The sequence below is a fragment of the Aethina tumida genome, chromosome 2, assembly GCF_024364675.1.
Source record: "Aethina tumida isolate Nest 87 chromosome 2, icAetTumi1.1, whole genome shotgun sequence".
NCBI classification, from domain to species: Eukaryota; Metazoa; Arthropoda; class Insecta; order Coleoptera; family Nitidulidae; genus Aethina; species Aethina tumida.
The window spans coordinates 32,776,183-32,789,018 of NC_065436.1; the positions used below are offsets into that span (position 1 = coordinate 32,776,183).

Here is a 12,836-nt window from a genome sequence, read left to right on the forward strand (position 1 = left end):
CTGCAATATTACCGTTATTTGTTTATTATTATTTACTTTCAATTGAAATGAATATATTGTTTATAAATGATCACTTATAAAATTAACTTAACTTTAACAATATGTTATAACAAGATTTAAACAATTATTGATTATAAAACAATAGGTGATATTTGTTTAGAACTCAAATATTGTATAGAAAAAATTTAAATTCGGTTGAGAATGTTCTCGAAACGCATGATTTAACAAAAATTCGATGTCGACCAATCAGAAGTAAGGGATGAGTCGCCGCCATTCGACGCCGCGTCAGTCAAGCCGGTCAGTCTGTTATCGACTCTTGTATCGATTGGATGGGTGGTGGTGCGCGCACCCACCTCTCCAGAAATGAGTGGTGTGGTTCGGTTGTTTTGTGCAGTGATTCTTATAGTTAATCGTGTTGTGTTTAATGCCCTAATGGATATACTACATACAAATTTCGAAGGTAGTGTTACTTTCATTAAAAATCAATTGTTTACGTAATTTTTAGATCATCAAAGTCTGTACTATTTTAATTTTCAACATTTTTACATAATTTTTAAAATTATTTAAACTTATTGTTGAAATATTTTATTCACTCTTTTTGTTTTATTTTAAAAGAAGTCAAAATTATTTTATTTTTCCACATGTTTTAAATTTAATTATTTTATTTAAACTTATTGATGAAATATTTTATTCACTGTTTTTGTATATTTAATTAGTAATTAAGTTTTATTTAAAAATAAATCTAAATTACTTTAATTTCCGACATCTTTAATTAGCATTTAAATTACTTTATTTAAACTTAATTTTTAAATATTTAATTCACTGTTTTTGTTTATTTATATAAATTTTATTTTAAAATAAGTCTAAATTATTTTAATTTTCTTATCTACTTTACTTAATTTTTAAATTACTTTATTTAAAATTATTGTTGAAATATTTTATTTAAGTTTTATATTAAAAAGTTAAAAAGAATGGTTAAAAATTATTTTGTTAGTCTTGGACCTGGATTGTAACGACACACATTGGAGAGAGAAAATTGTCCAAAATCTTTAAACATTATTCGGATTCTTTCGAGGGACAGGTGAGTTTTTGGTTGCTTGTTTTGTTTGTTCTTTATGATGGCTACACCCCCGTAACTTTCTTATTTGTGGCTCGGTTTTGATGAGTTGGTGATCAAGAATAAAGTCGAATGTTAATTCAACTTGATTAGGCTATTTTTTAAAGATAAAACGTTTGTAAAAAATATATTATCAATCATCATTCTTATCAATTAGTGACTTAACACATTAGTTCTCAACAAACTATTAAATTATAATCAAGACCACAAATTCAGTTTTGTATACACTCTTTAAGAGATTTTAACAGGAACTTTCTCAGATATTTTTGACACTTTATTCTATAGTTTATAATTGAATTAGAAGGATGATATTTTCAATTTAAACAATTTTTTTATTGAATTCAACAATCTTGAAAATTGGTACACACCAATTTTCATAAAGTAATATTTGATATTATTTGAATTAGAGTTGAAAATCTCATTATTCTTCTAAATTTATTTTTTCTGTGTAACCAATGTATGTAATAAGGTATCAAAATTAACTGAGAATATCAATTAGTGATTGAACATATCAGTTTTCTTCACAAACAGCTTAATTTTTAGAACCAACATGACCACAAATACAATTTTATCTGATATGTTAATTTACTATTGATACCACTCATTTATACACTCTTAAAGAGATTTTAACAGGAACATTCTCAGATATTTTTGACACTTTATTCTATAGTTTAGTTGAATTAGAAGGATGTTATTTTCAATTAAAACAAAAGCAAGCTTTTTATTGAATTCAACTACCTTGAAAATTGGTACACACCAATTTTCATAAAGAAATATTTGATATTATGTGAACCAGAATTGAAAATCTCATTATTCTACTAAATTTGTTTTTTCTATGTATCCAATGTATGTAATAAGGTATCAAAATTAACTGAGAATATCAATTAGTGATTTAACATATCAGTTTTCTTCACAAACAGCTTAATTTTTAGAACCAACATGACCACAAATCCAATTTTATCTGATATGTTAATTTACTATTGATACCACTCATTTATACACTCTTAAAGAGATTTTAACAGGAACATTCTCAGATATTTTTGACACTTTATTCTATAGTTTAGTTGAATTAGAAGGATGTTATTTTCAATTAAAACAAAAACAAGCTTTTTATTGAATTCAACTACCTTGAAAATTGGTACACACCAATTTTCATAAAGAAATATTTGATATTATGTGAACCAGAATTGAAAATCTCATTATTCTACTAAATTTGTTTTTTCTATGTATCCAATGTATGTAATAAGGTATCAAAATTAACTGAGAATATCAATTAGTGATTTAACATATCAGTTTTCTTCACAAACAGCTTAATTTTTAGAACCAACATGACCACAAATCCAATTTTATCTGATATGTTAATTTACTATTGATACCACTCATTTATACACTCTTAAAGAGATTTTAACAGGAACATTCTCAGATATTTTTGACACTTTATTCTATAGTTTAGTTGAATTAGAAGGATGTTATTTTCAATTAAAACAAAAACAAGCTTTTTATTGAATTCAACTACCTTGAAAATTGGTACACACCAATTTTCATAAAGAAATATTTGATATTATGTGAACCAGAATTGAAAATCTCATTATTCTACTAAATTTGTTTTTTTTTATGTATCCAATGTATGTAATAAGGTATCAAAATTAACTGAGAATATCAATTAGTGATTTAACATATCAGTTTTTCTTCACAAACACCTTAATTTTTATAATCAACATGACCACAAATCCAATTTTATCTGATATGTTAATTTACTATTGATACCACTCATTTATACACTCTTAAAGAGATTTTAACAGGAACATTCTCAGATATATTTGACACTTTATTCTATAGTTTAGTTGAATTAGAAGGATGTTATTTTCAATTTAAACAAATACAAGTTTTTTATTGACTTCAACAATCTTGAAAATTGGTACACACCAATTTTCATAAAGTAATATTTGATATTATTTGAATTAGAGTTGAAAATCTCATTATTCTTCTAAATTTATTTTTTCTGTGTAACCAATGTATGTAATAAGGTATCAAAATTAACTGAGAATATCAATTAGTGATTTAACATATCAGTTTTCTTCAAACAATCCAATTTTGTCTGATAAGTTAATTTACTAATGATACCATTCAGTTCTACATTTTTGATGATATTTTAATAGGAACATTCTCAGATATCTTTGACACTTTATTCTATAGTTTATAGTTAAATTAGAAGCATGTTATTTTCAATTTAAACAAAAACAAGTTTTTTATTGAATTCAACAATCTTGAAAATTGGTACACACCAATTTTCATAAAGTAATATTTGATATTATTTGAATTAGAGTTGAAAATCTCATTATTCTTCTAAATTTATTTTTTCTGTGTCACCAATGTATGTAATAAGGTATCAAAATTAACTGAGAATATCAATTAGTGATTTAACATATCAGTTTTCTTCAAACAATCCAATTTTGTCTGATAAGTTAATTTACTAATGATACCATTCTGTTCTACATTTTTGATGATATTTTAATAGGAACATTCTCAGATATTTTTGACACTTTATTCTATAGTTTATAGTTAAATTAGAAGCATGTTATTTTCAATTTAAACAAAAACAAGTTTTTTATTGAATTCAACAATCTTGAAAATTGGTACACACCAATTTTCATAAAGTAATATTTGATATTATTTGAATTAGAGTTGAAAATCTCATTATTCTTCTAAATTTATTTTTTCTGTGTAACCAATGTATGTAATAAGGTATCAAAATTAACTGAGAATATCAATTAGTGATTTAACATATCAGTTTTCTTCACAAACAGCCTAATTTTTAGAACCAACATGACCACAAATACAATTTTATCTGATATGTTAATTTACTATTGATACCATTCTTTTATACACTCTTAAAGAGATTTTAACAGGAACATTCTCAGATATTTTTGACACTTTATTCTATAGTTTAGTTGAATTAGAAGGATGTTATTTTCAATTTAAACAAAAACAAGCTTTTTATTGAATTCAACTACCTTGAAAATTGGTACACACCAATTTTCATAAAGAAATATTTGATATTATGTGAACCAGAATTGAAAATCTCATTATTCTACTAAATTTGTTTTTTCTATGTATCCAATGTATGTAATAAGGTATCAAAATTAACTGAGAATATCAATTAGTGATTTAACATATCAGTTTTCTTCACAAACAGCTTAATTTTTAGAACCAACATGACCACAAATACAATTTTATCTGATATGTTAATTTACTATTGATACCACTCATTTATACACTCTTAAAGAGATTTTAACAGGAACATTCTCAGATATTTTTGACACTTTATTCTATAATTTAGTTGAATTAGAAGGATGTTATTTTCAATTAAAACAAAAACAAGCTTTTTATTGAATTCAACTACCTTGAAAATTGGTACACACCAATTTTCATAAAGAAATATTTGATATTATGTGAACCAGAATTGAAAATTTCATTATTCTACTAAATTTGTTTTTTCTATGTATCCAATGTATGTAATAAGGTATCAAAATTAACTGAGAATATCAATTAGTGATTTAACATATCAGTTTTTCTTCACAAACACCTTAATTTTTATAATCAACATGACCACAAATCCAATTTTATCTGATGTGTTAATTTACTATTGATACCACTCATTTATACACTCTTAAAGAGATTTTAACAGGAACATTCTCAGATATATTTGACACTTTATTCTATAGTTTAGTTGAATTAGAAGGATGTTATTTTCAATTTAAACAAATACAAGTTTTTTATTGAATTCAACAATCTTGAAAATTGGTACACACCAATTTTCATAAAGTAATATTTGATATTATTTGAATTAGAGTTGAAAATCTCATTATTCTTCTAAATTTATTTTTTCTGTGTAACCAATGTATGTAATAAGGTATCAAAATTAACTGAGAATATCAATTAGTGATTTAACATATCAGTTTTCTTCACAAACAGCCTAATTTTTAGAACCAACATGACCACAAATACAATTTTATCTGATATGTTAATTTACTATTGATACCATTCTTTTATACACTCTTAAAGAGATTTTAACAGGAACATTCTCAGATATTTTTGACACTTTATTCTATAGTTTAGTTGAATTAGAAGGATGTTATTTTCAATTTAAACAAAAACAAGCTTTTTATTGAATTCAACTACCTTGAAAATTGGTACACACCAATTTTCATAAAGAAATATTTGATATTATGTGAACCAGAATTGAAAATCTCATTATTCTACTAAATTTGTTTTTTCTATGTATCCAATGTATGTAATAAGGTATCAAAATTAACTGAGAATATCAATTAGTGATTTAACATATCAGTTTTCTTCACAAACAGCTTAATTTTTAGAACCAACATGACCACAAATACAATTTTATCTGATATGTTAATTTACTATTGATACCACTCATTTATACACTCTTAAAGAGATTTTAACAGGAACATTCTCAGATATTTTTGACACTTTATTCTATAGTTTAGTTGAATTAGAAGGATGTTATTTTCAATTAAAACAAAAACAAGCTTTTTATTGAATTCAACTACCTTGAAAATTGGTACACACCAATTTTCATAAAGAAATATTTGATATTATGTGAACCAGAATTGAAAATCTCATTATTCTACTAAATTTGTTTTTTCTGTGTAACCAATGTATGTAATAAGGTATCAAAATTAACTGAGAATATCAATTAGTGATTTAACATATCAGTTTTCTTCACAAACAGCTTAATTTTTATAACCAACATGACCACAAATCCAATTTTATCTGATATGTTAGTTTACTATTAATACTATTTATTTATACACCCTTAAAGGAATTGTAAGAGGAACATTCTCAGATATTTTTGACACTTTATTCTATAGTTTAGTTGAATTAGAAGGATGTTATTTTCAATTCAAACAATAAGTTTTTTATTGAATTCAACTATCTTGAAAATTGGTACACACCAATTTTCATAAAAAAATATTTGATATTATTTGAACCAGAGTTGAAAATTTCATTATTCTGCAAAATTTATTTTTTCTGTGTAACCAATACATGAAAAAGATATCAAAATTAATTGAGAATATCAATTAATGATTTAACATATCAGTTTTCTTCACAAACAGCTTAATTTTTATAATCAACATGACCACAAATCCAATTTTATCTGATATGTTAATTTATTATTAATACTACTTATTTATACACCCTTAAAGAAATTTTAAGAGGAACATTCTCAGATATTTTTAACACTTTATTCTATAGTTTAGTTGAATTAGAAGGATGTTATTTTCAATTCAAACAATAAGTTTTTATTGAATTCAACGATCTTGAAAATTGGTACATACCAATTTTCATAAAGAAATATTTGATATTATTTGAACCAGAGTTGAAAATCTCATTATAGTTCTAAATTTATTTTTTCTGTGTAACATATACATGGAATGAAGTAACAAAATTACCTGAGAATGAATATCAATTAGTGATTAAACATATCAGTTTTCCTCACAAACAGTATGATTTTTAGATCTAACAAGACCACCAATCCAATTTTGTCTGAAATGTTTATTTACTAATAATATCAATCTGTTATACACATTTAAAGAGAATTTAACAAGAATCATTTCAGATAATTTTGATACTTTTTTCCATTGTTTAGTTGAATAGGAAGGATGTAATTTTCAATTTAAACAAACACAAGTTTTCCATTGAATTTTACAACCTTCAATATTGGTACATACCAATTTTTATAAAGAAATATTGGTTATTATTTCGACTAGAATTAACAATCTGATTATTCTTATGATTTTATTTCTTTAGTTACAGTGTCAAAATTACCTAAGAATATCATTTAATTACTTAACATATTAGTTCTCCTCACAGACAGTTAAATTATTAGTACCAACTAGACCATAAGTCTTATTGTTGACACTATTTTATATATCATCTGAATTAGAAGAATGTAATGTTTTACTTAAACAAAAACAAGTTGTCCATTAAATTTAAAAACTTTCAGAATTGGTACATACCAATTCTCATAAAGAAATATTGCTGCTACATAGACTAGAGTTGAAAATCGCATTACTTAATGAAAATGTTTCAGTGGAATAAAGTTTCAAAGATATCTGAGAATATCAATTAGTAACAACACACAAACAATTTAATTGTAGTACCAACAAAACCACAAGTCCAATTTTATATTATATGTATATATTCACTAATGACACCTCATTTATACACTATTAAAACAATTAACAAGCATTAACCTGAAAAGTAATACATTAAGTGATAGTGATATTCTTACTTACAACACTTACATGTATTTTGACAGTTTATTCCACGGTTCAATTAAACAAAAAAATAAAAACTAGACATAACTTAAAGTATTATCTTGTATCTTTCAAACTATTACTCATTAAAAACGAGTTATAAATACAAAAGTTATGGGGGTGTTACAGTCTAAGATGAGTCACACTATATTCGGTAAAAATCAAAATATATAAATCACGAAATTCACAGTCATTGATATTTTTGTTATTAAAAATAATTTTATAATGTAAATAATTTATAATTAATCGGGCCTATTTTCAAACTCTGAATGAATTATTTGAATTGTTCTTAATAAAAATGTTTTAAGAAACTAATTTCTATAAAACATTTGTTAATTTACGTATATTACATAGATTTAAAGCTATTAAAGAAAAGGAGAAATTATTCAAAGTAGTTTATAACTAATAATATAAAATACAAGTAAAATAAAACAAAATAGTACTTTTCATCTCAGTTTTCCATATGGGAAAATTCATACTCGTTATTAATTGATCGAATATTTTAATTAATGAGCAGTAATCATTAAAGAAGAAAAAACAAAAAAAAAAATATTTTAACAATAATTCAGTCATAAAGTATAAAACTTTTACAAAGAACAATTCGAATATTCTCACCACACCACAATGTGGCAACACTGAACTGTGACCTGTGCAGTACCTCACGACGCATGCGCTGAATGCGTTGTATTTTCTTTCCTTATTATTATTTACTTTCGATTGAAATAAATCTATTGTTTATAAATTATCAATTATAAAATTACTTTTACTTAACAATATGTTATATTAATTATAATGGTAATGTTGTATAAGTATGAACTTATGCAGAACGTACGTCGTTATCTGCCCGCTTTACTTCTAATTTGCGGGCGGTGTAGTCAATTTGTGTTATAAGTCGTATTTGGAGAAATTATAATTTATTTTTATTTGACATTATATCATGCCTTTGTTGTGGCAAATATTACGAAAGAAATGAAACGAAACAATAAATACGGAATTAAAATTTATTGTAAGAAAGGATATTGTTGTCTAATGCACTTAAGTATGGCATTGAAATGGTCCCCGTTTCGGAATTTATTTCTACAAATAAATTCATGCATATATGAGAGAAATAAATCTTCTGTAGTTCCAAATTGGTGACGAAGTTTTCTTTTGCATCGCATCCACATGTTCTCAACATTTTGAGTGTGAACCATATTATTTTCAAGATGAACGAAATTTTGCTGGTGAATATTTTCAAAAAAAAAAAAAAAGAAATGGAAACCTAATGTAACCTAACCTGACCTATTTTTCATCAGTTTCAGTTCATCAAAAATAGAATATAAAAAAATTGTCAATAATGTAATTTGTCAATTTTTGTTGAATTTTTGAAAATTTTCTAATTTTTTTTGATGAACTTTCTGAAAAAAATATAGGTCAGGTTAGGTTATATTAGGTTTTTATTCATTTTTTTTTTTTTTTTTTTTGAATATATTCTATTTCTGTTGAACTTATTGAGAAAAATAGGAACACAATATAAAAAAAATTGTTCATAAAAATTTCAATGAAAAATCTCATTAGTCAATATTTTTCAACTAAATCTTAAGATACTCTTCGGCGCGAGTACAATATTTTGAAAAAAATAATAGGAAGAATGTCTTTCTGTCTATTTTTTACAGCCAAAATTTGGTACTTCATTTGAGACTCCAATTACCTCAAAAAATAACTTGTTTAAAATTTAAGAACGAAATAACAATGCTGAAAATAAACAAATAATAATAAGTACATTTTAATAGAATAGACATATAAAAATACCATTAACAAATAAAACTATGTAAAAATACAATTACACAAAACGAGGCACAAGACACAAAAGCGCAAAGACTAATAAGAAAATAATGAAATGAAATGTGAATGGCAACACAGCGTATGAAGCTCACGCCGGTTGTCGGTGACGTACGTTGGGGATATACCCATACTTATCAACCGCAAACACAACATTACCATTATAATTATTATAATACCCTATAAACAATTTTTGATTATAAAACAAGAGGTGACCAATCAGATGCAAGGGATGAGTTGCCGCCATTCGACGCCATTAGACGCCGCGTGAGTCGAACCGGTCAGTGACTGACCGACGTAGAAGTTCTACAAACACTTTTTATCGAGTACACTTTTTATATAAAAAACACAAAAAAACTCGACCGTGTTATTTGCAACTTTTCAGAATGTTAGGTTTAATTTTATAAATGCTTCCAATTATAAATTTAAACAAAATAATTCCATGTTAAAAAGTAAAAATAATGAAATTTGCGCCTATTAATATTTAGTTAGTTAAATTTATATTTAAATAGCATTTTAAAATTAAATATAACTTTTGGTTTGAAATCAAATTAGTTTTTTCAACATATTTTGTATGTTATGTAATTTAAATCATTTGCACAATTTCAAATTCACAATTTTCCTAGGTAGACAGGTCTATAATTTTTTTTTTTATATTTACAGAAAAACAAATCCATTAGAAATATAAATAAATGATCGACTTTCATTGTTTTAATTATTGAACAACAATTGTTTGCACTAATTATTTAAAATATAATAGTTGAAAATATTTAATATTTAATTATTTGAATAAATAAAATCGCTATTGCTCAAAAATATTTAATGCTTTACTTGAATAAGTAAAGTAGTGAGAGCTTTTTACAATAACATTAGTATATACTACTGTATATAAATTAAATAAAAATATTCCAAAATTAATTCCTGTAAAATTTGCATTTATCCTCTTATTTCAGGTTCGTGGTCAATTTTTGAATTCGCCAAAAGAAAACAATTCGTGAAGCTTTTTGAATCTTCTCTATGTCTTAAAATATATAAATTGTCACTAACGTAAAAACTGGGATTCCCATCTAAGTGATATTTAATATCGATATCTGTGACACTCTCACTGACCGTCATTATACTCATCGTTTTCCCGTTGATCATTAGTATTATTGTCCTGCCATTTTTTAAGATTTAAGCCTACAGCAACTGCTTTTTTTAAGTGTACTTAAGGCAAAAATCACATTAAATCACTACAATTTATTATTTGTTTAATCTCGATCCATTTATAACATTTAATTCCATTTAATCATTGAAGCATTAGCATTAAGAGCAATTAATCAAAGACGATTCCCCGGGAATGAAACAAGCAACAACGCTCCCGAATTGAAGGGTTCTAATTGTTTGGAGTGGAAAATAGAAGGCATTTATCATTTTCGCTTCTAATTAAACCACCAAACGGTCGCTGCAGCATCTGAGTGGCGGGACATTCTCCCATCAATCGGAGCTACGGTCTAAACACTACTACATACGTTTCACATTGTTGTTTGACCTCTTGTGTTTTGTCTGTGGACGATGATGATGGAATTTGCTTTAAAGTTTGTGACTGGATAAATTACACTAGTTTTCAACTTTTGAAATATGGATTAGAAAAAGAGTTGAGAAAATTAAGGTAAAAATTTTCGGTCACTTTCGCCATTTTATTGTTTTAGTAGTAAGAAATATACAGTGGTGGCCATAATTACAGTAAATTATTAAAATATATTAATGGTTAAACTAGAGTAATTTACAAATTTCAACTTCTGAAATATGAATTAAAAGAAAAATAATTGAAAAAATCACTTGAATATATTTTTCTATACAGTAGTAGTGGTGATAACTATAGCAAATTATTAAAATTCACACAACGTCAACACTCTTGGACCCCCTCATAAAATAGAAACAAAAACTATGTTAACAATATGTTTTTATAGAAACGGACTCATACAAATTGATTGATTTTATCATTGTGCAAAAATGTTCAATAATAGCTTCTTCTACTTTTAATATAACATTGTTTACTATTTTTCAGTCTGATGTAAATAGCGACCAAAATAATTCGTATCTAATTGTCGACAGATGCTTGGAAATCTAATGTATGAGTTTAGTAGAGCAAGTATCCTAACATCAACAGGGTTGGTTGAATCATCGGATCTCAACGACACTTGCCATACCTAAATCATCTGTGATCAGAATAGTGCAATTATTCCAAGAGTGCAAATGTGTATAGATGACATCCAAGAGTAACAAATGAAAGGGAGAATCGTTAAATAGCCATTTTTTTTTCATCGCAACCGTAACGTCACTGTGGCAGCTGCAAGAACACAGTTTAGAAGAACCTACGGTAGACTGATTTCTGCACTTACAATGCGACGTCGACTTACTGATGCTACTTTAAGATCTAAACGGCCATTAAGAGTGCCTAGACTTACTAGGCAACATATAGCTACCCGTCTATGACTTTTACCACACTCGAGAAACCACCACTCTGTGAGACAATGTCCGATAATTTGATTTGGCCAAAGAACTCGCCAGACAACTCCTCAGGAGCTAATTGTAGCAAATCAGGACGAATGGGCCAACATATCGCAAGAAGATATCAATAATTTAATTCTTTCAATGCCACGGTAGATGAGTTAATTGCTTCAAAAAATCAAATGAATCAAAATGATTAAATGTACATTGTAGTTTATTGTCAATATAAATAGGTTTTTCTAAATTGTTAATCTAGTAAATAAGATTACCTACTACATTATTATTTATGTGTGTGCCCTTCCTGTGTAAAAAGAATTTTATATTAATAAAAATTTTCTGAAAACTGTGTTAAATCTGGAGAATATATCAACAGATTTGATAAAATGATACTGTGGTTGGTTAAGTAAATTTTTCGTGATTATTTTGAATAAAAAAACCCATTGAAATGTGCCAAATAAAAACTCTGTATACTCTTCCTGGGTTTACAATGCGACAGCATGTTGTAGTTAAACATTTTCCAACCTCCATAGCCTGTTTAGCATATAACTTTCAGGCTCAATTCTCGTCTCCTTTGGCAAAAAACGGGAGGATGGTAGGAAAGGTAGTGCATTTCAGGCGGACTCACGCATAAAATATGCAGATGTTGAGTATGTGACCGCTGAAAAGTAACCTTTTACGTTGCAAACGAATGCCTCAGACTGTTTAGGTAGGTCTGAAATATCCAACGGCGGCTTGTAACAAGCTTCTTTCACAAAAGCGACGTCTCCGAATGTTACACATGTGCATAAAATTTTAATCAGGCGAATAATTGAATCACTTTTACCCGTTGATTTTGTATCGGTTCGTGTGTGTGTGTGTGTGTGTGTGTATGGTTAATTGAAGAAACACGCAAAATTATGCCTGCACACATTCAACGGAAATTCCACAACTGTGTTCACAACCGTCCGGCGAACAAATAGTTTATTTCGCAAATTATTGTTTGTTTAATTGTCGCACGCCCGTTACGTGTGTGTACACTCGGGTTATTTAAATTGTTAACGTACACCTCAAAGGCAAATAAATTG

General features: G+C 26.6%; 1 long non-coding RNA gene across 1 annotated transcript; it reads left to right on the top strand.

The window, feature by feature from the left end:
• Nucleotides 1-324: 324 nt before the first annotated feature.
• Nucleotides 325-12,006, top strand: LOC126264566 (uncharacterized). Its single transcript, XR_007547253.1, has 3 exons — nucleotides 325-460; nucleotides 995-1,081; nucleotides 11,377-12,006. It is a non-coding gene; the product is annotated as an uncharacterized LOC126264566 (long non-coding RNA).
• The last annotated feature ends 830 nt before the right edge of the window (nucleotides 12,007-12,836 follow it).